Here is a 27,431-nt window from a genome sequence, read left to right as displayed (position 1 = left end):
GAGATTACTCTTTTCACTAGCTAACACTCTTCCCTTTCATGCTTATTGGCTCCTAGGGACATCTGTTGTTGTAGGAGAAGGCATTAACAAGGATCTCATTCAGCAGAAAGGTGGGGAGGGGCATAGCTGTGACTATGATGAAGGGCCCCTGCATCTCTGAATTTGCCACTCCACTACTGGAAAGGAGTAAATGTTATGAGACAGGGATATAACGAAGTGGAATGCAATTTTCCACTTGATTTTTCACTGTGGTTCTTCACTAATTATAAAAAGTAGTTTGTCACTATTGTGTCACATGGGTTCAGCTTTTGCTATTGGCTCTGCCCTCTTGTCCATCAGGCTTTACCTCCAACCTGCCGTACACTATTTGCACCAGAGCTTGGAAGATTACTTTTAAAAAGTAATAAATTACAGTTACATGGCCCAAAAAAGTAGTAATTACCATTACAATTATAATTGCTCTGAAAGTGACTGATTACTTTTTCTCAAAAGTAATCACTACAATTACATTTCAGTTACTTTTAAAAAAATGCCTACAAGGTGCTGGCCTGGCTGCTGCACATCTAAGTAGTCTACCACAACATTAAAAATAAATACACACATACAGAGGTAGTAGAACAATTCTTTTTATCCATAAGATAGCAATGGTGGTCTCTCTGCTGGTAAGGGAGATGGGGAGGGAGGCAGAGGCCACTACTCAGATTTTTGCACGTCAAACCAAGTGCAACCCACCCCCCACTCAGCCAGCAAGCATAATCTCTCTCACTTAACCACCTCCCGGACCCTTCCCTGCCACCAACTAAGGGACACTCACCCAAGCAAACATTTTCCCCTAATATGCAAACAAGTTAAAATACTGCAAATGCTGCACAGTAGCCAGAGAGGGTGGTGGAGGCCACTTTGTGTGCCAAGTGGAAACACAGTATTCACTCACACACACACACACACACACACTGTCATCTTTCACCTCCACAGTTCTTTATCACCATTCTGCTGCTGCTGCCTCCTTCTCCTCCTTTATCCATGTTCTTGCCCTCCGGCTCCTTTTTCCCTCCACTCCATTCTTCACCACCACCATCCATTTTTTAAAACAATTGTTTTCTCCACTCCACCCCGTCTAGCTCTCCACCTCCTCCCTTGTCGCCTCCTACCCACCCAAAGAGCATAAGAGAAGAGTAACGCTGCACAGCAGCCCAGTTTGAAGCACATGATTTTCATCCACAAATCAGAGGAGCAGAAGACTTCCTCTGCTTTCCCCCCCAAGTAATGCCCAAAAGTAATGCTAGAAACATTACAATTACTCCACAAAAGTAATACAATTACTCTTCGTTCTATTACAATCAAAATGTAAAGAAATTACCCACTCATTCCTCAAAAAAGTAATGAATTACAAGTAATTCCAAGCTCTGATTTGCTCCTAACCCAGTAAGTTCACACCCTGCCTCTACTGCCATGCACTGCTAGACTCCATCCTTGTCCTACCATATACCTCTTCTTCCACTTCCAGGATCCAAACATTCAGGCTCTCATTGGGTCCACCAGGTCTTCCTTGCAAAGATGGGATACCCTATCTAAGTTGGTTATGTATTCCCAAGTATAGGAGGGGATTCTCTCTGGCTCGATTTAATGTTTTACCTTTCAAGCTTCTAGATGGCAGATACAAAAAACTCCAACCAACAGATGCTGCCTCTGTGATAATGATGATGTCTATTTCACATGTCTTGTTCAATTGTATTAATTACAAAGGGGCCAGAAAAGACCTAATACATCCTATTACACAGTTTTTCCCAGGCCGTTCCTCTAAGTCCCTTCTGATTATTTTACTTGAGGGTTCAGATAAGGAAATTACTGAGCAAGTGGCAAAATTCCTGAACTTGGCCATCTTGACCAGACCCCGTATGATTGTTAATGGCAATTAAACTAATGGAGTTGTTTTTATAATCTAGTATGCTGTATGTTGTAGTTTGTGTTATTATGTAGTCTTTTATTTCATAACATCTAATATTATGTTCTGTATTTGTGGTCAGTTGACTGTAAATAAAGATTTGATTTGGTTTGATTTGATATTAAGAAACCTAAAAACCCTAACAGTGCTTGTTGGATGCAAGCTGGTGCTGCTAACCTGTTGCGCAAGCTAAACTTCTGAATGAACATGAACTAGGAAAGCAAAGGCACTTCGAAATGAAATGAAACACATTTAATTATTTCTAAGCATCAAGGGTGATATTGGATTGTGTCCACCCATGACTGGAAAAGACTTCTGTGAACGGAATGAGACTATCTTCCTCTCCCCCCCTTCCCACAGCCTTCCATATACATCCCAAAACTTGCTTAATTGAGTTGGGGGACCCTCCAGAGTAGATTTAGGGATGCAGGGGGACTGCAGGGAGGAAATGGGGAAGTGCTGTCATCCGAGCAGAGTTCCATGGACAAAATGTTGGATATCACCCCAAAATGATTAAATCATTATTCCTCATACTTTTAGATGTTGTTTTATCACCTTTATTATATGTTAAAAAATGTATTAGATGCCACACCACTTTCATTTTTAAGACTGAAGTCAATTCTCAAGAAACAGAGGTTTAAAGACTGGGGCAAAAGCATCTCTTAGCACAGGCTGCTCTGAAAAATATGTCTGCTCTCAATTAATTCCATATTATTTTGCCTTAAGCTTCGGACTGTCCATTTAGATGGAGCGAAAAGTCAAGATTTACAGTATCCCTAGACAGTTGCCTAGTGTACTATTTCAGGGGAGAGACTTGTATCCCAATTAAAAGAGAGAAAGGTATCCAAGGGCCAGAATTCTTGGACAACAGCTCACCAAAATACGTATATTTTTGCACAATAAAATGAGAAGCTGTTTCCACTCAATATGAACTCAGTTTTTCTGACTGGCAGTTGATTTACTGTTTTCTCATATTTTTAAGGTCCCTTCAAGGATTACCGATACAATTCCTCCAACATGTTTAATTATTATTCAAGCCTTCGCATTAACCTTTAGGATAAAAACATGAAATATTATCTTTCTTCCCTCTCCCCTCAACCCCCAACTCCTTTGTGGCTTGAAAGTCAGGGTTTTATTTGCATTCCCTTATTTTTGTCATTTTTAAAAATAAAAATTTTAAAATTTAGCAGCCCTGGCCCTGAGGTGAAGTATTGTAAAAAATATTAGCAGTGAAATATTTACTTAAGAACTGTGACTTTTCCCTGCGTTACTTTCCAGTGGAAAGTTGGAATAGAAACACTTTGTGCCCGCCTCCCAAGGCTGTCCCAAAATCCTTCTTCCAGACCTCCTCTCTTACTTTCAGCTTGAGAAGGAAAGCACGGAGACGGGAGCTCTCTTTGTTACCCTGGTCTCTGGAATCTGAATAGTGCCAAACAAAACCTTATTATTGATTTGGAGCACTTAAAACAAGCGGGTTGAGGGGACAGAGAGGGGGATAGGATTTCCCCCTGAGTTTTGCCTGTCACTCACTCAGGCAAGAGGTATTGTCCGGATGAAGGAACAGCTAAAAAAAAAACACTAGGGTGGGTGAGGAGGGGAAGGGTGCATCATGAGCCAACTGCTGTGAGCCCTCTCTCTCATTCTTGAAGTCACAGACCACACCATGCATGTAAAGTGCTCTTGTAGCACTTTAAGAGTTGTGACTTCCCCCAAAGAATCCTGGGAACTGCAGCTGGTAAAGGGAGCTGGGAGTTGTGAGGAGACCCTTAACAGTAGGGATGGGTGAGAATTTCCATTCAGTTCGCATTTCAAGCAGAATTTATCAAATTTGCAATTTCAGAAATAATATGAGGACCGAAACACAGCCATCCTTTGAAATTTGCATTTATTAGAATTTTGGGATGCAGTCTGCCAACTAAGCAATATTTACAAAAATGCATATATAAGGGGAAAGTGCATAAAAATAAATACATGAGTGAAAATAACATGCAAAAGGCATGAAATTATGAAAAATGGCTTGCAAAAATGTGTACCCTTGTCAAAACTGCCTAAAAATGTGTTTATTTGGAGAAATTCGCACTAAAATGGTGGAGAATTTTCATGAGGATTTTTTTTTAAAAAAAATTCACAGATCGCTGTAGAAATGTAGAGGACTGAATTTAACATTGGAAAAATGAGAAACTGAGAGAACCGAAGCAGACAGCTCTTTCCATCCCTACATAACACACAACAGTGCCCAGGATTTTTTTTTGGGGGGGGAACCATGACTCTTCAGCTAGGTGCACACCTTATATTTGAAGCACCCCCCAAAGAATCCTGGGAACTGTAGTTTACCCCTCACAAAGCTACAATTCCCAGCACTCTTAACAAACTGCAGTTCCCAGGAGTCTTGGGAAGGGGGATGTGCTTTAAATGTATGGTGTGTGTGCAGTTTTAAAGTGCGATAAAAGCACTTTAAATGTATGATATGTATGTGACCTCTCTACCTCTCCTGTTGTGAAAGTGGTCAGATGTGAAACCTGGTTACTTCCAGATCCCCTGAACTGCTTTGGCTGCTTTCAGCAATCATCTTGGGAGTTGCAACACTACCTCAAAAAGTATGCAGTGGTGCTACATAGAAGGATGGAGAAGCTCAGGCCTGGGGGCCAAATGTGGTCCTACACGCCTCTCTGTCTGGCCCTCGGGACTCTCCCAAAGCAACACCCCTCCTGAGCCATACCCCTTTCCCCCAGGCCACACCCCTCACCAGCCCTGCTTTGCACTCTCCTTGAGTGTTTCTGCCTGGCTGGAATGTGTCCGTGAATTCTGAGAATGCCTCTTGCTGGCCTAGATGGAGGACAGAATGTGTGTAGAAACTAGTCTACTATACAAAGGTAAAATTCATATTTGCTGCTCTGCCAACTTTTGCTTCTGGCCCTGAGCACCACTGCATGTGGCCCGTGGAAGGTTGTCCAGAAGGGAATGTGGCCCTCATACTGAAAAAGGTTCCCCACCCCTGACATAGAGCCAAGCTGCAGGATGGAGGGGAGGGCATTTTGAACAGGAAAACAGCTAACAGGAAAATGATTAAGCCTTACTCCCTTCAGACACATCTAAACCCGAACCTTCTTGCTGCTCTTCTGAAGCTGGCTTGCAAAAAAATGCAGCACCAAAAAAAAAGCCCAAAGCCTGAAGATTAGCATAACATTTGAATATGCAAATCTAGAAAGAATAACTCTAATTTAAATAGAAATATGAAATACATCTCACCACAGCAGGGAAGAGTGTGACCACTTGACTTTTGTGCCTGCTCACTCTCTATCTGTCTTTAAACTAGACTTGAACTGGGCTGCCCATGACATAGAGTGTCTTAGACACTTGGGCATCTTAGCTCTTGCTTCCCAAGGCTGTTTTTAAGTTGTTGTTTTGAAGGGAAAAAACCTAAGCAAACTCAGGCAGGCTGCGTACAAAGCATACTTTGACAGCTCTTGGCAAATAAACAACATTTCAAAAACATAAAGTTGACTTTTTCCTTCCACACAAAAAGAGGGTCTCACAACAATGTATGCTCAGTTGTTAGCCACACTGTCTTGCATAGAAATAAAACTCTGTAGATAGTAAAATCCTCACAGGCGGGACACCACAACGATTGGCTGCATCTCCTCCTAGTGGCAAAGCCCTTTCCTCTCTCCTTGCCTTTCCATGGCCCACCATGGGTTTTCCTTTTGTGGGGCCGAGGAGAAAGTTGAGGTTCCCAAGGCCTAGGAATGTCTTCTGACAGGTTTTACAAGGTTCTTGTGTCACAAGGGGATCAGGCTTGGGCTATACTGATCACATCTACATGGAAGGGCTGCGGGAAAAGAGAAGCAGAGAAGACAGGAGCATAAATGTAAGATTAACCGAAACCTGCCCCCATCTCATGTACAGAGTCTGAGATGGGCTTTCTGGCATATCCAAAAGAAGGCACAGAAAGTATCAGAGAAAGATTCAGCAAATGAGTAAGTGTGGAGAAGAGCGCTATCTCAACATCAAAAACTGCCACCCGTTGAACAACATGGTTCAAAGGCATGCATATCCTTCTGGGTTCTCTGATCAGAGACTGAGAGTTATTTGGGTGGATGACAGCCTGATACCAATCCACCTCTCAATAGCACAGACCCCTTCAAGGGGTAGGGAGGACATCTTTCCCCAATGTCACACCATATTTCCACACACCCACAGCCCATGCACCCTCCTTAGTCATGTAAACTAGTGTCTGCTGGAGCTAAAAGACTCCCTTCCCTGCACACATGTCCAGCAAACAAATCTCTCTGTTGATGGACAGAATCTGTGGAAGGGAGTGGGGTTTGCCAGCACCAAACTTTTCTAGTCCTCAGATGCCATAAGCTGGGAATTAGCCGTGGCTAAATCCAGAGTCACACTTGCCTTTTCAGTGAATATTCAGGTGCCAGAGCGTCTTTGAATTACTTTGTGTGTGTGTTTTCCAAAATGTCATTGCTATCCCAGAATTCCCAAATCTTCCATTTTAGTGTTGGAGGGAAAAACCACAGGATTTTCAAATATTCCATTTTCACTCCTCTGCAAGGAGCCTTCAGCATCCTGCAAGAGTTCAATCACAGGCAGCCGAGATTTCTTCTCCATCTCTTGGGTGATACTGTCAAGAGAAGAGAGTTCTCCTGGGAGAGTCTGGCCAAGTGCTCATCCCTCTTCACAATATCCTGCTTGGTGGGCAGGATCCATCTTGCCAAGGAGAAGGTCCTCTTGCTCTTTCAGAAACTGGCACAGTTGTTTGAATTCAGCCACAGTCTTTTCCCTTCTCAGCTTCTTCCACTTGTTTAAGCAGATCTTTGCTTTCCTTTTGTACATTTGTTTTATGCTTCAGAATCTCTTATCTAAAGCATATAACTTCCCCCAAAGAGTCCTGGGAACTGTAGTTCACCCCTCACAGAGCTCCAGCTTCCCAGCACCCTTAGCAAACTACAGTTCTCATGATTCTTTGAGGAAAGACGTGGGCTTTAAATGTACAGTGTGTATGCATCCACAGTTTATCTTATTTGCAAGTTATGCCTAATTGCTTTTAGCATGGTTCTACTATGCAAGACAACAATCTGGACCAGTAGTTTTCAAGCAGTGTTCCCAAGAATGCTGGGTACCTCAGCAGCTTACCAAGGGGCTCTTCTCAGTTGTTGGAAAGGGAGGGGTCTCAACCCTAGACACCTAGCAATCTAGCTTCAGCACCTTTCCTCCTGTATAACCAATGTTCTGTTTCCAGCTGGCAGACTAAGTGCCATGTTTTGAAGGCACCATCTAGGCAGCCAAACTTAACATGCAGTCAGCTGATCCCAAGGACCCATCCCTGTCCAGCAGGCCCCATAAAGCCCTAGCTTGCAATTTTGCTCCTCAATCTAAGCAGCTTTCTTTTGACACATTACCTCTAAGCACCTGCTGATTTCCCTTAACCTCTGCCAGGTTTTGACTTCGTATCTGCGCCTTGTTTGCTGCTCTGGAACTTGACCCCTGGCTGTTTTGAATTACACACCTGCCTCTGGCCTACTTGGACTGACAGCCAGCTCCCTGAAAGCCCCAGAACGCATCTGCCTGGAGCCTGACACCAGCTGCAGGCTAACATTCCTCAATAAGAAGATCAGCAACAGAAAAATTGCCATAGAAAACAGCGACATAAAAATCCAATCTGCAACTATAGAGAATAAACAAATGAACGGAAACTTCAGTACCAAATCAAAATTGGGCAGAATTCTAGCACATCCCTATTCCCTCCAATGTACAGCCCCGTGCGTGTGTGAAAGAGAGAGAGCTACAGCACACTCCCCAGTGTGTATATTGTTATTGTGAAATACAACAGGGCTGGCCCATGTCCAAGGCCAGCTCTATGGATGAGGGACTCCTGCAGCAGCCCCCTTTTTAAGCCTGAGCAGCCATTTTAATTTCTCCAAACAAAGCAGTTCCTCAGAGCTATGTCAAGGGAGTTGTGGGAAGATTAAAGTGGCAGCTCAGAACCAGCCACCTAGTAGCTGGTGTCAATTAAGAACTTAAGAACATAAGAAGAGCCTGCTGAATCAGGCCAATGGCCCATCTAGTCCAGCATTCTGTTCTCATGGTGGCCAGCCAGATGTCCATTGGAAGCCCAAAAGCAGGGCCTGAGTGCGATTCGCAGGGGAGGCCCAGCTGGAGCCCTGATAGATGCCCAAGGGTGGTGTGTGCTTATGCTGGGCCTGCCAGTGTGTGTCCCATGTGAACTGAGTGTTATGACTCCTAAAGTGATGTCCCAGATTTATGTAGTCTACAGGGATTCTGTAGGATACATGTAGGGGTTCCTCTTTAGAGAAATACATGAGGAAAGTGTTCCCTGGATATAAAAATGTTTGAAAAGTACTAGGCTACAGATCTCCAAACACATGCTGACAAAATGGCCATGGTATTTAAAATTTGATGAGATTGAGATCAAGATATTTCTCTGGGCTCATCCAGATGACTGTAAAATGTGTGACATGATCGCTTTGTGTTTTCATTATTTTTCAGTCATCCATATGACGCCGTGTGCTTTTGCGCATTTTCGCACGGTTAAATCTGGTCCTGCAATACTGCAAATCATGCGATTTGCTTTTTTAAACTGGGAATCATCCACTGTACCTTCAGGCGCTCGGATGCAATACCGCGGACTTTACAGCTGTGGGCGTTTGATGGGCGGTTCTTGGGCGGTTCCCCATATCCCTTCCCTCATTCTCAGCCAATCATGTATTTCCACTGTTGTGCATGTGCACGAATGTCTGGGGAAAGCCCAGGAAAAAGGAACCTATCAGAGCAATGGTGTGGTGTTGGGGGGCCCCCTGCAACTTCTACTGCACAGATGCAAAAAAGCGCATTTGTGCAGAAGCAGCAACAGCAGTTAATTTTTAGCCAGCCTGCAAACTGGGCAGCCGCTCAGGGTGAGATCTGCAATTGTGGTTGTTTGTAAACTTTTTCAAGGGAGAAAATATTTATCTTTGCCTAACCTCCACCTCCCACCCCTCACCCCCCTCATCAAATGCCCTTCTTGAACGTATTGGTCTTTACTTCCAGGCATCCAGAGTCGAGGGGGGGGGAGAAGAGAAATAGAGACTTTCCTCTTGGATTACAGACACTCATACACCCTTAGCCAATTTCGCTTTCCTGCCTGCAAGGCTACTCTCTTTGAGTCTTATCAATTTAAACCACAGCCTGCAGGTTCTCAGCAGCCCAGTTGAGCTGAAAAGCATACAGTTGCTTTTGCGAAATATGCAAATACAAGCAAAAAACCCACAGGAATTATTGGCATATAAATAGTTTGCTAGAGTGTCTCAGCCACCTGCAACCATAGAGACTGGTGGTCTACTTTCCTAGACATGACACATCGTTACTCGCTGTTCTGGAGAAATAAGTGGAATTGCAATCATGTGTATCTCCAGAAACATTAAAGGTAGAAAAGCATACAGTCAGTTTTGTGAAATATTGCAAATACAAACAAACAAAAATACAGGAATTGTAGGCATATAAGTGGTTTGCATGTTTCTTTTATCGGAGGGAACACCGCAAAGCGTGTGCTGGTCACTTCAGCGCAGATTGACACAGCAGCACATGGGGCTGTTTGCCCACATTCCCTGCCTGAGCCAAGAGCGGCCACCCATGGGGGGGGGCTGTTTGCTTCCCTCAGGGGCAGCATTCCTGCCACCGAGCCGCATAACGGTCTGGGGCTGAACCCTGCAGTGAATGAGCCCAAGGGTTACGGGGGGATTCGCCCAATGATTACAAGCGCTGAGCCCTTGCACTGCCCACAATCCCCCTGGATGGTCAAGGGCACCTGGAGACACACACCCCGGCCGGCGCTGCTCCAGAGTGATGAGCGAGAAGGAACTCCATTACAGCCACTACTACCAAACCATCAGGAAATTCAAACGTTCACCCTCGTACGTTCAAGCGCATGTGCCTTGTTGTGCTTTGTTGCAAAGGGGGAGAGGAGCATATGTCATATTTTTTGCAGACCAATTGGCTGATAGGGGGGAGTGTTATGGGCAGAGCTGGGAAAAAGCAAGAAGAAGTACGGGTCCTCTCGCTGCGCAAAAAAAGCGGGTTTTTTTATTGGGAAAGAGCGAACAAACAGGCAAAGTGAGGACTGTCAGATGACGAACCGGATATGGAAAACGTGGATTATGCCGCTCCGTGTGGATGAGCCCTCTATCATTGCAGCAGTTCTTGAACTTAGACCTACATGTTATGAGATACATGTAATGCTTATTGGCTACAAGATGAATGTAATACATAATTTGCACTATTGTGGGAACCAGATTTCCATCATGGTTTATTTACACAAGGTGGGAGGTAATGGAGCTCTTCCAATATGAAAAATGTTACAAAGGTAAAGAACAGCAACTGCAACTGTAAACAGGTGCAATTGTAAAACATTATTCATTGGAGTACATATCATCATTGCATGTATTCTATAAATGGTGACTGGTGAAACAAAATTTTAGAGTGTTTTTAGTGCTTTTGTTTGCCACCCTGGGCTCCTATTGGGAGGAAGGGTGGCATATAAATCAAATAACTAATAAAAAACAGACCTTCCTCTCTGACCTCATAATCAAACAATTCTTTTAGAAGAACTGAAGGGAAATTAATAATGCTTTATATTGGAATCAATAAAAAGGGTTAATCCCAGAATCTCTGGCTTTCCAATAAATTAAGAAGACTGTGCTAGCAGGACACTATTTCAAGTAATAAGGCACCATTTCAGATTTCTAGGGGAGAGAGACAGGGCACATACCAAGGTTCAGCAAACGCTTTACTCATGTATTGCAAGAAAGTAGTGCGTATATTTAAATATGTTCGTTGTTAGCTCATAATTATTATTGCAATGTTAGCAACATAGGTCACCAATGAGTCCTAAGAATTGTGTCTTTTGCGTGCATACTCTGTATACGTAGGACCATTCCATTGTTTATATTAATAGCCAGTCAGGGCATGTGAGCCTTAAACTGTATTCTTTATGCATGCACATAATTTTTGATATACAAGAATCAAGAAAATATAAAACATCTCATAATAAGTTACACAATTAAGAAAATCAGTCATGTTCCATTTACAACACATTTCGTATCAACTGCAATTATTTAATATTTATTTTCTGTTATTTTTAATGCTTATCTTTTGGAAGCTCTCCAAAGAAGTCAGTGCATGGATGATGGTTTCCAATTATATTATTTTTGTGCCACATATGTGATGAAATTGAATCATGTTGCCTGGAAGTTACCTTGCTGGTACCATTCAGTCATTGTGTTTAATATTTCCTGTCACTCAGTAATCCTGGGAAGTGTCATTATATGGCGGGAGGAGGGCTTAAGGACATCCAACAGAGGACTCTCGGCACTCTCAACAATTCCCAGGCTTCCTTGGAGGAAGCCTTGACAGAGCTATTGAATCAGTACAGACCGTGTCTAGACACCCTCAGTGACAGTGTGTAGAAGCAGTGGGATGTCTAAGAGATATAGATGCTCCAGAGGAAATGATGATATATGCTTTGAAACCAAGGGTATGTGTGACCTAAATGGGGCCCCGGGAATTCATTTGTTCAATTGGAGAAAGAAAGGATGGGCTGTCATTTAGGGAAACAGAAGCATGCTACAGTCAGGCCACAACAATGGAGAATGTAGGAAGATGCCTTATATCATCTCAGGTCATTGGTCCATCTGGCTCAGTATTCTCTATTCAAACAAACTCAAATTAATGTCATGGAGACAACACCATGGTCTTAAACATCAGAGGAATATTTTTAGAGACCACATTCTGTATAAATCAGTTAAAAAACATTTTAATTTTTTTTTCATTATGATATATCCCTGATCATTAACATCAGGCTAGCATCTTGTAAAACCATGCTGTATGGCTCAAATTAAACAGAATCTTGTCATAGCCATTACAAAGCAGCTTAAACATAAAACCCTCTCATCCCCCAGAAAAACACAAAGTCATTGCCCTGTACTGACCTGTGGAACTATATTTCCTTGGCTCTGTCAAAGCAATGCAAATTCTTTATCCAAGCTCCACACTGAATACAAACCAAACTTAAAGGCTGCTAGTATCCATACTAAGTATATAAATCAGCTCAGCTGCACGATCACTGCATTTGTGAATTTTACTAATCCAGCTAGTACTTACAGTGACTAACTAGCATGTATAGTTGTTACCGACAGTAAACCAAGTTTCATATAGAACCCTTGTTTCTTCTTTTATTTAAACTCAGAAAAATCCAAATCCTTATTTAACCCCCAGACTTTTCAGAGAAATGATCCAGAATAACTCTCTCTTGCTGAGTAATCTATCATTACCCACAACTCTTTCAACAGCCCAAAATATTATATCGTTTGGCTTATGTTGTTTCTCAACAAAGTGTCTGACCAACGGAGCACTGTAACGGGAAAAACCACAAGGTGAAATTCTCCCTTCCCCCTGCACAACTTTTAAAGATACAGAAGACCACTTGGAGGCTGGACCTGGCAACCAAGAGGTCTTCTGTATCTTTAAAAGTTGTGCAGGGGGGAGAATTTCACCTTGTGGTTTTTCCCATTACAATGTTGCAAGAACGCCTGCACTTGGCTGACCTTCTTTTCTCCTAAAGATACAGGATCAGTCTCAGGCCATGGACCTGGCAACCCTAATCTCAAATGGAATACATGCCCCAGAGGGAAGCTCCCTCTCTGCCCTTGGAGCCATTTGGGGCCTCTGGAAATAATATATGAATGCTAGCAGAGGGTGCTCAAACACATACACCATCGTTGCTGATTCTTGACGGGCCAATACAAATGGTTTTAAGCTGGTTTTAAGCCTTTACTTTGTTGTTTCTGCAATGTAATCACCACACTATGAGAAGCACTTACAACATGTCTGGGTATATTATATTATATTATGTTATATTATATTATATTACAGGAGGTTGGAACCTATGGCCCTCCAGATGTTGCTGAACTACAACTTCCAACAGCTCCAGCAAGTATGGTGAATGTTTTTATTTCTCACAGTAATACACTTATTATGTCATGTTGTATCTCTCATGTCTCTATGTTGTTACTTATTATTTTAATTATTGGGTTTTTTTCTTATTGTAATATTCTCTTTGATAAACCGTATTTCTTACTGATGTTATCAACTGTTGTGGATTGTTCTTTTGGGGGGGGGAATTCAACAAATACATCACACACACAAAAAGGAATGATGGGAGTTGTAACTCGGCAACATCTGGAGGGCCAGGGGTTCCCCACCAGTTATATCTGACTGAATGGTTTTGAGAATGCACAGGAAGGGCTCTTGATGCTAACAGAGCACAATGAAACCCTTCTTCCACAGCACATATTCTCCAAACTATAAGATTCTGGATTACTTAATTTCACTCCTACGTGGAGATACAGGAGCTCTTTTACCTTACCACAAAGGAGTGGAATTGATTTGACCAGAAGCTATTTGCTGAATCTCTGCTTGGGAGGGAGGAAGGGCTTCTTTAGCCATGAATGGAAAGCGGTGTGGGGGGGGGGAATCCTACAAAAAGTGATGGGAAGGAAAGAAGGAAGGAAGGAAGGGAGATAAATTATTTTAAAAATATTCATGGGGGAAGGGAAGTTTGGCCCATGTTCACTCCCTGGCATCTCCAGGCTGGAAAAACCCTGTTGGAAACATCCTTGAGAGCCACTGCCAGTCAGTATCGACAATACTGGATTAGGTGTACCAATGGTCCAGCTCAGTATAGGCAGCTTCCTGTGTTCTGATCATGCTAGAGGCACTGCTAGAGGGATATGTTGCTTCACCCCATGATATTGTGCTGCTGACAGCCTTGCAAGTGTGTTCCTCATCTTTAAGTCACATTCTGTGTCATGGATGCCCTCCTGACCTTTGGTACCAGATGTGTGGCCAGCTGGATGTAATTACTCACTGGGAGGGAAAGTCATAGTCAGAGACACTCTCCTCTTTTTTTATGGTTCTTACATCACATTATCCCAGAGATAGCTCAACAGCATCTGGTCAAGCAACTGGTCAGCAGCATTTTTAGGAACACCACTGAAACAGCCCACAATATCTAAGCATCGTGCCCCAGCATCCTGTGCGGAATTCCAAGGGATTCTGAGGCATACCTCTTGGATCACACAGGTGCAGCTGGACACTTCAGTGAGCAAATGTTCTTGTGGGTTGACCATGCACATTCCTTGGCCTTGAAAACACTGGTTGCCAACTAGCCAGGAAAAACAAAAGGGTGGAGAGAACATTGACCTGATGCTATGCCTTTAACCAAGGCACATGAAACTTTTATATATATATATCATGAGGAACTAAACATTATCACCAGCTAATTCTTGTAGATTCAGCTGCAGTCAAATGAGACAAAAACTGGCGACCCAATGGAAAACTAAGTGAACCATGACAAGCCCTGACTCAGATTCAGCCTCGCTGTGATTCCAAGGGAGGCCCGGGATAGATGAACTGTCATTGCTCTGTAAATTAAGCATGGGGTGGGGGGTATGACTTCTTTGCCCTTCTAACTCCAGTAACCTACAATTTTTAGCAAGAGTTGATATCTTGTATTGAAAACCTCCTAGAACAACATTTCCCAGTTTGGAGAAACCACCTGTTTTTACCCTTGGCCAAATTATGCAACATTTGAAAGTATCTCATCCCTACAGTCCAAACTAATGCTAGATTGAGCTTTTGTATCGGCCACTTGACAGCAACAAACCTCTTTTGCTGTTGCTTAGCAGCTGTAAAACACAACAGGGCTGGAAATGAATGATGCTGCAGCCAGTAAATCTGTCGTGTTAATTACGATGAGGGAATAAGAACCGAAGGTTTCTGAGACCCCTTTTGCTAATGTGTTCCTCCAGAGATGTTTGGAATGTAGAAGGTCAAAATATAGGTTCCTTGCTCAGCCTAATTAAACAGGTTTTTCATTAATGGGGTGAAAAACAAACATAACGATGATAAGAAGCTGCGAGTCTGAATGTTTAAATATGGATGTCGGGACAGGATTGTCTAGAGACTCTAGGCTTGTTCGCACATTGCACAGAACACAGGTACAAGTGTTTGTGTGAAAGAGTGTACACTCTTTGATTTGTGCAGCTCAACTCTCTTTGTGATTTGTACAGCTCAACAGACTGTACACTTGAATGTAATATGTGAATGACCTTTTTATGGCTCTAGAGCAGGGGTAGTCAATGTGGTGCCCTCCGCTGCAACTCCCATCAGCCCTAGGCAGCATGGCCAATGATCAGGGATGACAGCAGTTGGAGTGCAACAACATCTGGAGGGCACCAACTTGGCTACCCCCTGCTCTAGAGGGTAGGAAAGTACTCTGAAAACCTGGGAAGTGTAGTTTAGGGATGGGGAACATTTTTCAGCTGTTTCAGACAACAGTAACATGGTAGTGTTGGGGAAGCGTCACAGAACAGCAGAATAAATCCACCATTAATGCATTATTATTGGGTCAAGAACATGTTGCAGGATTCACCCGCAATAAAGCACCAGTCTGGAGCGACCCTATAGCAGACATTTAGCTTCCCAAGCGGCTACATGTATTATAGACTGTGATACACATTGCTGGTTGGTAAATGGCTCTCTGTAACCAGTAGCGGAAGGGTGGGGAAAATGTTCCGCTTGTGGCCCCATTCCCTTCTGAGCAAGCATCCAAGGGTCATATGCCAATGAGGGTGGGTCCAGAGGCAAAAGTGGGAGGAGCAATTTTACCCCTGTACGGTAGTCTAGTTTCTACATACCCTCACACGCCCCTCTGTTCTCAATCCAGGCAAGCAAGGGGCAAGCATGATCAGAGCTCAATGACACATACCAGCCACTAAAAAAAGAGTGCAAAGCAGGCTCGGTGAGGGGTGTGGCCTGGAGAAAGTCCCAAGGGCCAGGTTGAGAGGCTTGGGGGAATGCGTTCAGCCCCTGGGTCTGAGGTTCCTGATCCCTGCCACTATGTTTCATTTGCAAAATGAAGGAAGGATTTGAACTGGTAGCTCATATAACAGCCATGTTTTAAAAATTAAAACAAACAAACAAGAAAATGACATTGAGTTACCAACTTGCAAGCCAGGGATACTGTGTTTCAGGGTACAAGGCTGCAGGAGATGATGCAGAACCACAGCATCCCTTGCACCTCATTGCTCCATTGGTCTCCTTGCCTGCCCTTCTCCATCACCTGCGGCAAGCAGTATACTTGGGGTGCTTCCAGACTGTCTTTATTTTCAGGTGGGATTCAATCACATACTGGCCAATTCAGGTGGCACAATTATAGTTGGTTGGGAGGTCATGATGGAAACCAGCATTAGTAGAAATGACTCTTCTCCAAACCTGATTTTTAATATATCTACATGAAACTGCTGGGTGAAGTCATCTGGAGGCTTGGTCTGAGATATCACCAAGCATGCAGATGACACACAGCTGTACCTCTTGTTCCTGTCATCCAATCCCAGGGAGGGAATGAAGATAATGAACCAATGCCTCGAATCAATTCTGGAGTGGATGAGAGTTAATATGCTAGAATTTAACCCATGCAAGGTGGATTAATCAAAATGCCAGCAATCTAGGTGAGGTGGTTCAGCCTGTTCTGGATGGGGTTGCACTTCCACTGAGGAGCAGGGGCATCAATTGGGGGCACTTTTTAATCCATCATTACTTTCTCCCAGCAGTTGCTATGAGTCCTTTTGACTGATACAAAAGCTGTGGCTTTTCGTGGAGATTGCAGATTTGGCTTCAGTCACCCACTCTTCAGTTACCTCCAAAATTAATATAAAGTACTCTGGCCAGCTTTGAAGACAGTCTGGAAGCTTCAGTCATTCCAAAACACGGGGGCCAGACCTTGGCTGGCACTCATAAGTCAAAACATATAATCGCATTTTTTAAAATCATCTTCAGTGGCTTCCTATTTGCTTCTGGACTCAATTCAAAGTACTGTTTCTAGCCTTTAAAGCCCTATATGACTTCAGACCAGGTTATCTCACTGACTGTTTGGTCCCATATAGGCATGCCCAAGATCAGCAACAGAGACCTTGGTCCCAGTAAATACCACCTCTGGGTATTAGGTGAGCGAACACAAGACAGAGGGCCTTTTTTTATGGCAGTGCTGTGACTCTGGGATGTTTTCCAATCGAAATCCATCAGGCTTCCTCTTTGTGCATTTGTTTGCCAGAAGCTGAAGATGCCTTTATTTTGACACCTTTTAATGTGCAACCCCCAATTTTATTGCTGCCAGTTTTAATGTGTGATATCTTTTACCCTTAGCGCTGTAAGGTTTTTGTTTGTATAAAGCGTTGACAACACCACACACTTTTTGTTAGCTGCTTTTAGAAATTGCTAGCTGCACTTGTAATTTTGTAGTTATACTGCACATGTTGCGACTGAGCATTCAGTAGTATTAGTAATTATATGTAAGTTCAAATAATAATAAAAAAGGCTAGGCAGCCATCTGCCAGAGGATAGAATTAGCCCAGCCTTCCTCCACCTGTTGTCCTCTAGCTCAGCCTTCACCAGCCTGGTGCCCTCTAGTTGTGCTGCCTGGGGTCAATGTGAGTCTTAGTCCAAAACATCTGGAGGGCAGCAGATTGCCAAAGGCTGCTCTAGCTGTTGCCCTCTAACTATACCAGCTGGGGCTGTGAAATATAGTCCCAGGAAGCTGGAGAGCACAAGGATGGGGAATATCCAATCAGAGCGCCTCATCCATCCAGAGTGCTCTAAAGGTCCAATCACAAGGCCACTGGGTGCATCGTAGTCCTGGAAAAGGATGAAGTGTGCATCAAGATGCCTTGGAGGAAAAGTTGGGTATAAAACTAGAAAACATGGCTTCATTTTTACCACACATTGAATTCTTCTATGCTCATTTAAAAAAGAAGAAGATAATATTCCTGCTTTTGTGTGAATTCTCTGTATGGGAACATAGGAAGCTGCCTTATAACCACTCAGCAGCTCTCCAGGGTTTCAGACAGGGAATCTTCCCTAGCCCTACCTGGAGATGTCAAGGACTGAACCTGGGCAGGCAAGGCGGATGCTCTGCTACTGAGCTCTGGCCCTTCCCCTGTTTCAAGAAGGGTACCACTTTCAGGTCAGCCCTGCATAGCCATGAAACCCTGAACTACTAAGAGAACATGATTAAGTTTGCGTGAAAGAAAACAAACATGAGAGGATCAAATCCTGCATGCTAGTTTCTCACTTGTGTGCGCCCTGATGTGCATAAGCAGTGTTTGGCTCCAAAGAACTTAACATCCATTGTTCCACTGGGTCGGGTCGAGTTGAGTCACGGGCAGTATTTTGTTTCATTCTACCTCTGCCTTCCTCCACCAAGCATTGTCCATTACGCTGATGTCTCACCTTTCAGCTGATACAAACAGACTTCCTGCTGGAGGAACCTTATTATTTAACCGGATCGGCTGTTCCTGCCCCTCGATTTGTTTTATTTTTGTTCTTGACAAAACACGCAGCAGCTATCCAAGGGAATGTTTCTTTCTCTCCTTTAAATAATTCCTTCCAAACACTTTAGCAAATTAGCCTTTCTGTAGAGTCTTGAGAAAACAAGGGATCTCCTGAAAGGATTTGCAAGACAAAAGCACCTCAGATTATTTTTCTGTCTCCGTCAGACAATCCCTGTTTTTGCTTTCGTTGTGTCTTGTCCACGGCTCAGGAAACAAGCTTGATTTTTTAATTCCTCCCTGCTTAGGGCTTGTAAGCAGCTAAGAAGAAAATTAAAGTAAACCAGAGGTGACTTTTAAAAAAGAAAGATGGGTAAGGTGTCAAGGAACATCTTTCCTCTCTTTCAGAACCAGTAGTGTAGTGGCAAATTCAGAAGTGCAGGGTCCCTTCATGTTAGTCACAGCCACACACTCTTCCCTCCCCCCCCTTTTTTTTTGCTGTTAAGAATGAGATCCTTGTTGATCTTCTCCCACAATATCCCTAGGAGCCAATAGGCATGAGAGAGGAGAGTGTTAGCTACTGAGATGAGTCTTCTCTGGCTGACTCACCTCCTTTCACTGATTGGTTCCAATCAGCAGGAAAAGACAAAGAAGCATGTTAGAAGACTCTTCCTTTCATGCTGATTGGCTCACAGGAAGCTGGAGACATAGGGACTCTGCTGGGACCTAAAAAAGTAAAGGGTCTAAGACCCCCCAAGACTCTGGATGACTACACCCCTGTTCAGAATGAAGCAATGAAAATGGAGAACAAACCATGGAATAGTTTGAGCCCACCTCCCAAATATATCTGCTTGAAAAGTACCTCTTATCTATTTCCAAACTGGCTACCAATTACTGGATTGTGAATTGTATTTATCAGCTACTGCAGCGGAAGATTCCTCAGGCCACTGAATGCAGCCCTCCAGGCATCTCTACCTGGCCCTCAGAACTCTCTTCAAGCCACATCCCTCACTGGCCTTGCTTCTCACCCTGAGTGTTTTTGCCTGGCCGGAATGTGCTCTTGAACTCTGATCATGCCTCGTTTGCCCGGATGGAGGATCAAGAGAGGTGTGTGTGTAGGAACTGTTGGCTTGTGCGTTGTTGTGTGAAACAGCATACATTACGTTGGAGTTAAGTTGAGCAAGAAACTTCTTCAGAGCATGTTAAGAGTCTTTATTAAAAGACATTAAGGCCAGAGGCTTAAGAGTAAATACATGTAGAGATTCTTCAGTCACCCCCCTTCAGGTACATCTCTCTCCATAGATAAACACAAAAGACAGCCTCTCAGCTCAGAGGCATAATTCAGAAGAAGACAACACACAGACTCTGTTAGAACTTTCCCAGTCGCTATCAGATGGCTACCATAGCAACAGCCCTGGCAGTCCGTTCCCAGACAGGGCATAGACATAACTCCCCCTTAACCACAGTTACGTCTTCAAACTTGCAGGCTTCATGGAAAACTACTAGAGACAGTAATGCCTACTGGTCACCAGCCCAACAGGAACTACCCTATTGTACAAATGTGAAATTTACATTCGGTGCTCTGGCCCCAACCACCACTGGCATGTGGCCCCTGGAAGGTTATCTAGAATGGAATGTGGCCCTCAGGCTGAAAACATTTCCCACCCCTCCGCTACTGGTTAAAGAGAGCCCTTTACCAACCAGTCTCCAATACATGTAGCCACTTGGTTGTCTGCTACAGGGACCCTCCAGATTGGTGCTTATTGCATTCTGTGAATTCTGCAACATGTTCTTGACCCAATAATAGTGCATTAATGGTGGATTTATTCTGTTCTCTTGTTCTGGGATGCTTCCCTAACACTACCACGTTACTGCTGTCTGAAGGAGGGGCTACAGCACAACAAAAATGGGGCAAACCCCCCCAAACATTTGTGGTATGAAAAGTTGAAATGGGATTTCAGTGGGAAGTTGATTGGGAATGAAGCAGTGTGGCTTCTTCAAAACGTTTGCAGGTGCAAATAGTATTGAAAGTGGGAGCACTTATGACTGCCTCAATAGCATCACAATCACAGACCATCATGAACGTGGAATAAAAACTATGTCTAGAGGGGAGGGGAATCTTACCATTCTTTGGTTCTCTTGATTTCTGATCAGATGCACAGCTGTCTCCTCTGGAAGGCAAGAAGCCCTTCTAGACATCCTTTTTATTCCACATTCTATTCTGTTGCATATGTAGACCACACCACCAAATGCTTACATGTACACTGTGGTAAGTTACCAATTGGCCATTACTTGCTTGCATAGGATGCCTGAGCACTCTATTGACTAAGCACATAGGATCAGGCTTACAAACATGTATGGCTGTAGCCCAGTGGTAAAGCATCTGTTTTGCATACAGAAGGTCCTTGGTTCAATCCCCAACATCTCCAGGTAGGGCTGGGAATGTCCCCTGCCAAAAGCCCCCAAGAGCTGTTACCAGTCAGTGTAGACAGTACTGAGCTAGATGTACAAATGGTCTGACTCTGTAGAAGACAGCTTCCTACGTTTCTACTTTGTTCTGGGCACCATAATGTTCTCATGGCAGTAGCATGGTACCAGCAGCCTTTCGCCTTGACCTTAGACTAGGGCCAGATTTAGGGACAGGCAATCTGCTCAAGCACCCACTCATTCGCAGATACTGAAGCAAATAATTATGTTATTTGTAATGCTAGCTAGCTCTTATTTCATTGTTTAGTTTTGTAAAATGTATTGCTGTTTTTGCATTTTATATGAGACATTGGAGAATGTTGTAGATATTGTTATAACTGCTCTGTTGGTTTTGTTTCATTTATTCTGTTACGCTATTAGATTTATTGTTTACTTATGTTTACTTAAAATGTGGTGTATTGTTTCTCATTTTAATTGTATTAAATCTGAAATGTATATTTTATATTGTAATTGATTTTTTATGTTGTAAACCACCCAGACAGCTTCAGCTATGGGGCGGTATAGAAATTTAATAAAATAAAATAATAAAATAAATAAATAAATAATGCCAACAGGTCCATCTTGTAAAGCTGGCATCATCACTCCAGAACCCTCCTATTTGTGGCCAATAGTTCTATATACAGAGTGCCTTCTCAATAAACAATTGGGCACGCCCGTATCCACAGTCCTCCACCGGTTCACAAAACTGGCATGGACCAGCACAAAACAGCTCAAGGACAGGCAAAAACACCCGAGGAGAGTGCACAGTAGGGCTGGGGAGGAGTGTGGCTTAGGGAGTGTGTATGACGTGGAGAGAGTCCAAAGGGCTAGACAGAGAGACGGTGGAGGCTGATTGATTAGGGCAAATGGGGCACTGCCCCACCAAGCTCAATCTATCCTGAGATACTGTAGCTCCCACTTGCCTGCCTTCTTAGTTACAACCATAGCAGGGGGTGGCACTGCCTGTCAGCTTCCTCCTCCTTACGCTCAGTGTTGCCCTTGCAGACCTCAGCAGGGAGGAAGATGGGGGCAAAACAGGAATAAGTTGGCTCTGCCTGTCATTGGCTCCGCCCCTACCTGCTCTCTGCCCCTACCTGCTCTGGGGCTCCTTGCCCTCCGCCCTACCAGTTCCAATGGGCAGCAGCCTAGAAGGCCTTATTCAGCCTCCCTGTCTCTCTCTCACACACTCACTTGCTCTACTATTACAACAACTCTATCTCTGTTGCTTCGAGACTAGAGTACTTGGTGCTGCTGAAATGTTGCTTTTGCTGACAGAGGCATTCTACCTATCCATACTACGCATAATAAGGCATGCTATCTTCACTGAAGTCTCATGATGCTACACCTCCACAGCAAAACAGCCTAGGTTTTGCAGAGGGAGGGGGGAAGCAGTGAGATAGAGACCAGAGTTCCTTCAATTAACCTGTTCATATTTTCATTAGAAAGCTAGAGACAATTATAAATAATTGATCAAAGACATTTTTAATAACATTCTGCGATAGTGAGAAGGGAACTCTCATAAAATGGCAAAGGTGTGCTCAGGGAACGATGCAAAGGAGGCGTGGCCATGAAGCACAAAATAGTCACGGCACAAATCAAAATCACGGCTTTACACAAAAGATGGAGGAGCAGCATTACGGCACTTACACCTGAGGAGATTCCACTTCTCTTCAGTTGTTTTTTAACACAGAGTTTCTCCAGTCTGAGAAAACTTGGAAGCAGCACAGGGAAAACATTGGATGGCATTGATTCCAGGATAGATGGAAAAACAACAAAAATCAAGGTCTAAATAGACATAATAAGATTCAAAAAATATGAAAATAAATAGTAGAAAATATAAGCAAAGCTGGTAATCGACAGAATGCGCAAAGAAGCCCAATTTCAAATGCACAGGCACTTTAGTAACAGAGTATGCTATAAAATGTTGACTCAAAAAACAAAATACACACATACCACACAATGTTCCAATAAAATGCAGAGATGTACAATTACAGAAGTATGAAAATTACAAAGATAAAATGCACAACAAAAGTCAAATAATATGCCAAATAAGCCAGACGCGTTTCAACTTAGTTCAGGTCTTCATCAGTGGCATCTATTTGGAGAGCTTCTCTTTGTGCGTTGATTCAGTTTGTACAATAGAGATGACCTATGTTGCTGCTGCAGATATGTGAGAGTTACAAGACAATACTTCTGTAAGGCAACATAATATAAGCCCAATAATAATAATAATAATAATAATAATAATAATAATAATAATAATAATAATAATAATAATAATTTCTTGCTTATATACAACATGCATATGCTTCCAATTTAAGGTCTTACTAAAGTGCCTGTGCATTTGAAATTGGGCTTCTTTGTACATTCTGTCGATTACCAGCTTTGCTTATTTCTACTATTTATTTTCATATTTTTTGAATCTTATTATGTCTATTTAGACCTTGATTTCTGTTGTCTTCCCATTTGTTCTCTTGTCAAGGTTTATTTTCTTCATATCAGGTTTGCACTGATTCCAGGATGACGTTGGCTGCTTCCACACTAGACTTTTACTCAGGAACAGCCACATTTTCTTCATTCACTTCATTATCAAAACATGCTCCTCCAGTGTTTTCCCCGTTTAGCTCAACACACCCACCCAAAGTCAGAAAATCTGAATTTTTCATGTTATGGAACAGCTGCACAATTCCTCCTGGTGTAAATAGCCTGTTGCTATTGGTGATAGTGGCAGCGAGCAGGTAGACTCACAGAAGGACGAGGAGCCCATGGAGGGGGCCTTGCCTAAGGGCCCTCCAAAACCAATACTTATTCTCTGCTTTCAGACCTGGAAATCATGGGGAACCTTCAAGAGGCCATATTCCAGAGGTGGTTGGGGCCAGAGGCAACAGTGAGTGGGGCAGCTTACCTTTGTACAGAAGGCTACATTTCAGCCATGCAAACGTTTTCTCAAACTTCTACCTAGGTTCCTCTATCCACCTAGGCAAGCAAGAGGAATTATCACAGTTCAAGGAAGGACAACATTCCAGCCAAGCAAAAGAACTTGAGGAGGGTAGAGAGCAGGCCCCGTGACTGGTATGGCCCAAAAAGGGGTGTGGTCTAGTGAGAGGTCTGAGGTCTGGATGGAGAGGCCTGAAGGGCTAAATTTGACCCTCAGGCCTGAGGCTCCCCAACCCTTATGTAGATAGATAGATAGATGACTGCTTTCACACTGCACTTTATTCCATTATTCCAACGATTTCTTACCTGGTAATTGGCGCATTATATTTGACCTTTCACATGACTTAAAAACTAGTTCCGGAAATCTAGTGGAATCTAGTGGAAGTTTAGCACTAATTATCGTGATAAATAATATCAGAAATAATCCTTTTGCAAGCCTGGGAACCCAGAAGATCATGGGAGCTTTGTGCTAGCTGCAACAGCTCACGTGACAGGCATCCCAGCATGCAATGCATTCCCGCCCTTTAGGCATGCACCAATTTTTTTGCCTGATGACATTTGTACTGGTATTCCAGCATAGGCACAGGTAGCAGCATTCCCTTCCTCCTTTTCCCACACACACCCCTCTGTCCAGACACTAACTCAAGCAGGGAATTATGGGGGAACTACAGTGCACATGAGTATAACGGGTGAGAGACAAAAACACGGTGCTGTTTGTTACAGCCATGTGAAAGACAGTTGCACAAAATGCCGGTATATCAGCCAAAAAAGCCACGGTTCCTAAACACAACAGGTACTGGGAATTTTAGAAATTGGGACAGAAGCGTTACCATTTTAATCCATTAAACTAACACAATAAGCCTCATGTCTGAATGCAGTCTAGGTCTGTATAACATAATCAAGTTTCTAAATATTTTAGCCAAATAGCTTTTGACTTCCCCTTCTGCACATTGTTGTCTCAATTTCCTAATTATGCACCACCTTCCCAGACACTTTTATTTAGAATGAAGCCAGGACACCAGAGCAAAGAAGTTCTCAACAACAGTTTTCAAGCATAAACTCCCCTCCTTTCTTCCACTTTTCTCCCTGCCCTGGTTAACAATTACTGTACTTACAGCCAAAGCTGCCCTGAAGCAGAACAAGAGCTAAACTGCTAATGCAGAGGCGTATATTCCCAGTTAATAATTTAGTTGCAGTGAGCTTTGAGGCTACTTCAGTCCACAATCATCCCTTTCCACAGACATCCAAACTAAATCCGATACTTACTTTTGAGCCAGACCTTGCATGCAATGCTTGAAAGTTTTTGTCTTCACTGCTACTCACTAGCCTGTCATTTAATATATTTATTTACTTATTACTATTGTTACTATTATTAGTGATTTCATTTATGAATCGCTTACTATGAAACATCTCAAAACCATTTTATAATACAATAAAAACATATATAAAACAATTGCATAGATAAAAACAGTTAAAACAATGACAAATAAAATTTTCAAATCCAATACCAACTGAGATTTTTAAAAAATCTACTTAGAAGGTTTGTTGAAGGAGGAAAGTCTTCAACAGATGCTGAAAAGACAAGAGATGGTGCCTGTCTGGTATGTAATGAGAGGGAGTTCCAAAGGTTAGGTGCTACCACACTGAAGGCCCAATGCCTATATTGTATGGAATGGACCTCCTGAGAAGATGGTATCTTCAGGATGCCCTCTCCTTGCTGTGTGCAGTGATCATTTGGCTATCTAAGAGATGAGAAGGTCTTTTAGTTATCATAAGAACATAAGAAGAGCCCTGCTGGATCAGATCAAAGCTCTATCAAGCTCAGCATCTTTTCTCCCACAATGGCCAACTAGATGCCCATGGGAAGTCCAAAAGCAGAAGCTCATGGAAATAAGAAGGGCAATAGACAGGGCTGACCCTATTATTAGGCAGAGTGAGGCAACCACCTCAGGTTGCAGATGCAGGCTGGCTTCTGCTGAAAGACAGAGCTGTGTATACCACACAGCCAGCCCTTCACCCTGTTGCCCTGTGGTGCAGTTGAAATAAGATTCAAGTGCTGCCAGTCCAGCTGGCTTCTGTATATGAAACCCCTGGGCCCAGAAGCAATCAAAACATGGAGGCTGAAGAACCTCTAGAAAAGGAGCAACAGCAGGTTCAAGGCTCTGAACCTGCTGCTGGAGATCAGGAATCCATTGACCCTGAGGCTGACAGACAGGAGGCCCCAGAAGACTTTCCCATGCCACCAGGAACAGTTGGGCCAGAGGCAGGACCCTCTTCCTCTGGGAAACCAAAGGCCTCGCATAGAACTTCACCACTCCAGCAACAAAATAAGCACACCAGGTAGGACACTACGGCACATAGGAGGAGTGCCCGTCTTCAAGCTACAGTGCTGGCCCTATATGAATCCTAAAGTTATCCATAAAAGAGTGGAGCCTGGGAGAGATACTGGTGGAAGAATCTTATAAAGCCTCAATCTGCTTTCAACCCTTTCTGGAGCAAGTTGCTCTTTCTGAGCTATTTATGGTCCTGCAACTCACTGCCTTCTCCATGGGATAATAATAATAATAATAATAAATTTTATTTGTTAGTCGCCTATCTGTCCGACTTAACGGACACTCTAGGCGACTTACAATAACATAAAATAAATACAGTATACAATAAAATGCAATATACAATACAAAAACACAATTATCAATTTCTTTAACATCAACATCAATTAATATATCAAAAAGCTAGTCTACCCCAAAATTCTTGTAGGCCTGCCAGAATAGCCAGGTCTTTAAAGCTTGGCGGAAACCCATCAGGGAGGAGGCATGACGAAGATCATAAGGGAGAGAGTTCCAAAGGGTGGGGGCCACAACCGAGAACGCCCTCTCCCTGGTCCGCACCAGCCTAGCTGTTTTGACTGGCGGGACCGAGAGGAGGTCCTGTGTGGCTGATCTTGTAAGGTGGCCTAATTGGTGATACTGGAGGCGGTCCTTCAGATAAACCGGGCCGAAACCGTATAGGATCTGACATCAGAACAGAACACAACAGAATGGTGAGGGGGGCTCCGGCTTGCCTTTCACCACAGGCAGCACAGTGCCTTAGACCAGACCTGGCAATAGCCCTCTCCCACTGTTGTTCCCCAGCATGGCTAGTAGCTTTGGATTGCTCTATCTTCCATTCATTTTTATATGAAAACAGAAGATGTTGCCTAGCTTGTGTGCAAACAGTTCGTTTCTTGCACTTTCCATCTCCCACAAAGCCCAGCCCCAGAAACTGTTCTCAGCAGCCTAATTCAGGTGGGAAAATTAATTTTGCTGCTATTATTGGGAATAAGAAACCCTTGCCAATTGACTGCTAATCATGCAGAGATCAACCCATTGATCCTGATCTACTTTCTGCTCACCTGTGCACAGAATTCCCCCATATTCAAACGTTTCCTGGCAAACAAACAAAATATATGAAGCACAGCTAAATCAGTCCTAACAAGTTAGTCTATATAATATAGGGTTGCCAGATTCAGGGCCTGAGACTGATCCTGTATCTTTAGAAGAGAAAGTCAGCCAAGTGCAGGTGTTCTTGCAACACTGTAATGGGAAAAAACACAATGTGGAATTCTCCCTTCCCCTGGCCCTGAGCCTGGCAACCCTAATATAATAAGGGAATGTAGCATGTCATCTTGCAGATTATAGGGTGTGGTAGAGGAT

The 27,431-nt window shown here is 43.3% G+C and overlaps 1 long non-coding RNA gene across 1 annotated transcript in view; it reads right to left on the bottom strand.

The window, feature by feature from the left end:
- Nucleotides 1–12,025, bottom strand: part of LOC133365302 (uncharacterized) — a 37,697-nt gene extending 25,672 nt beyond the window's left edge. The window contains exon 1 of the long non-coding RNA XR_009758160.1: nt 11,941–12,025. This is a non-coding gene — a long non-coding RNA (uncharacterized LOC133365302). The remainder of the gene's footprint in view (nt 1–11,940) is intronic.
- Nucleotides 12,026–27,431: the final 15,406 nt, after the last annotated feature.

The sequence above is a fragment of the Rhineura floridana genome, chromosome 10 (assembly GCF_030035675.1).
Source record: "Rhineura floridana isolate rRhiFlo1 chromosome 10, rRhiFlo1.hap2, whole genome shotgun sequence".
Taxonomy (NCBI): Eukaryota; Metazoa; Chordata; class Lepidosauria; order Squamata; family Rhineuridae; genus Rhineura; species Rhineura floridana.
This window is presented reverse-complemented; position numbering and strand designations above follow the sequence as displayed.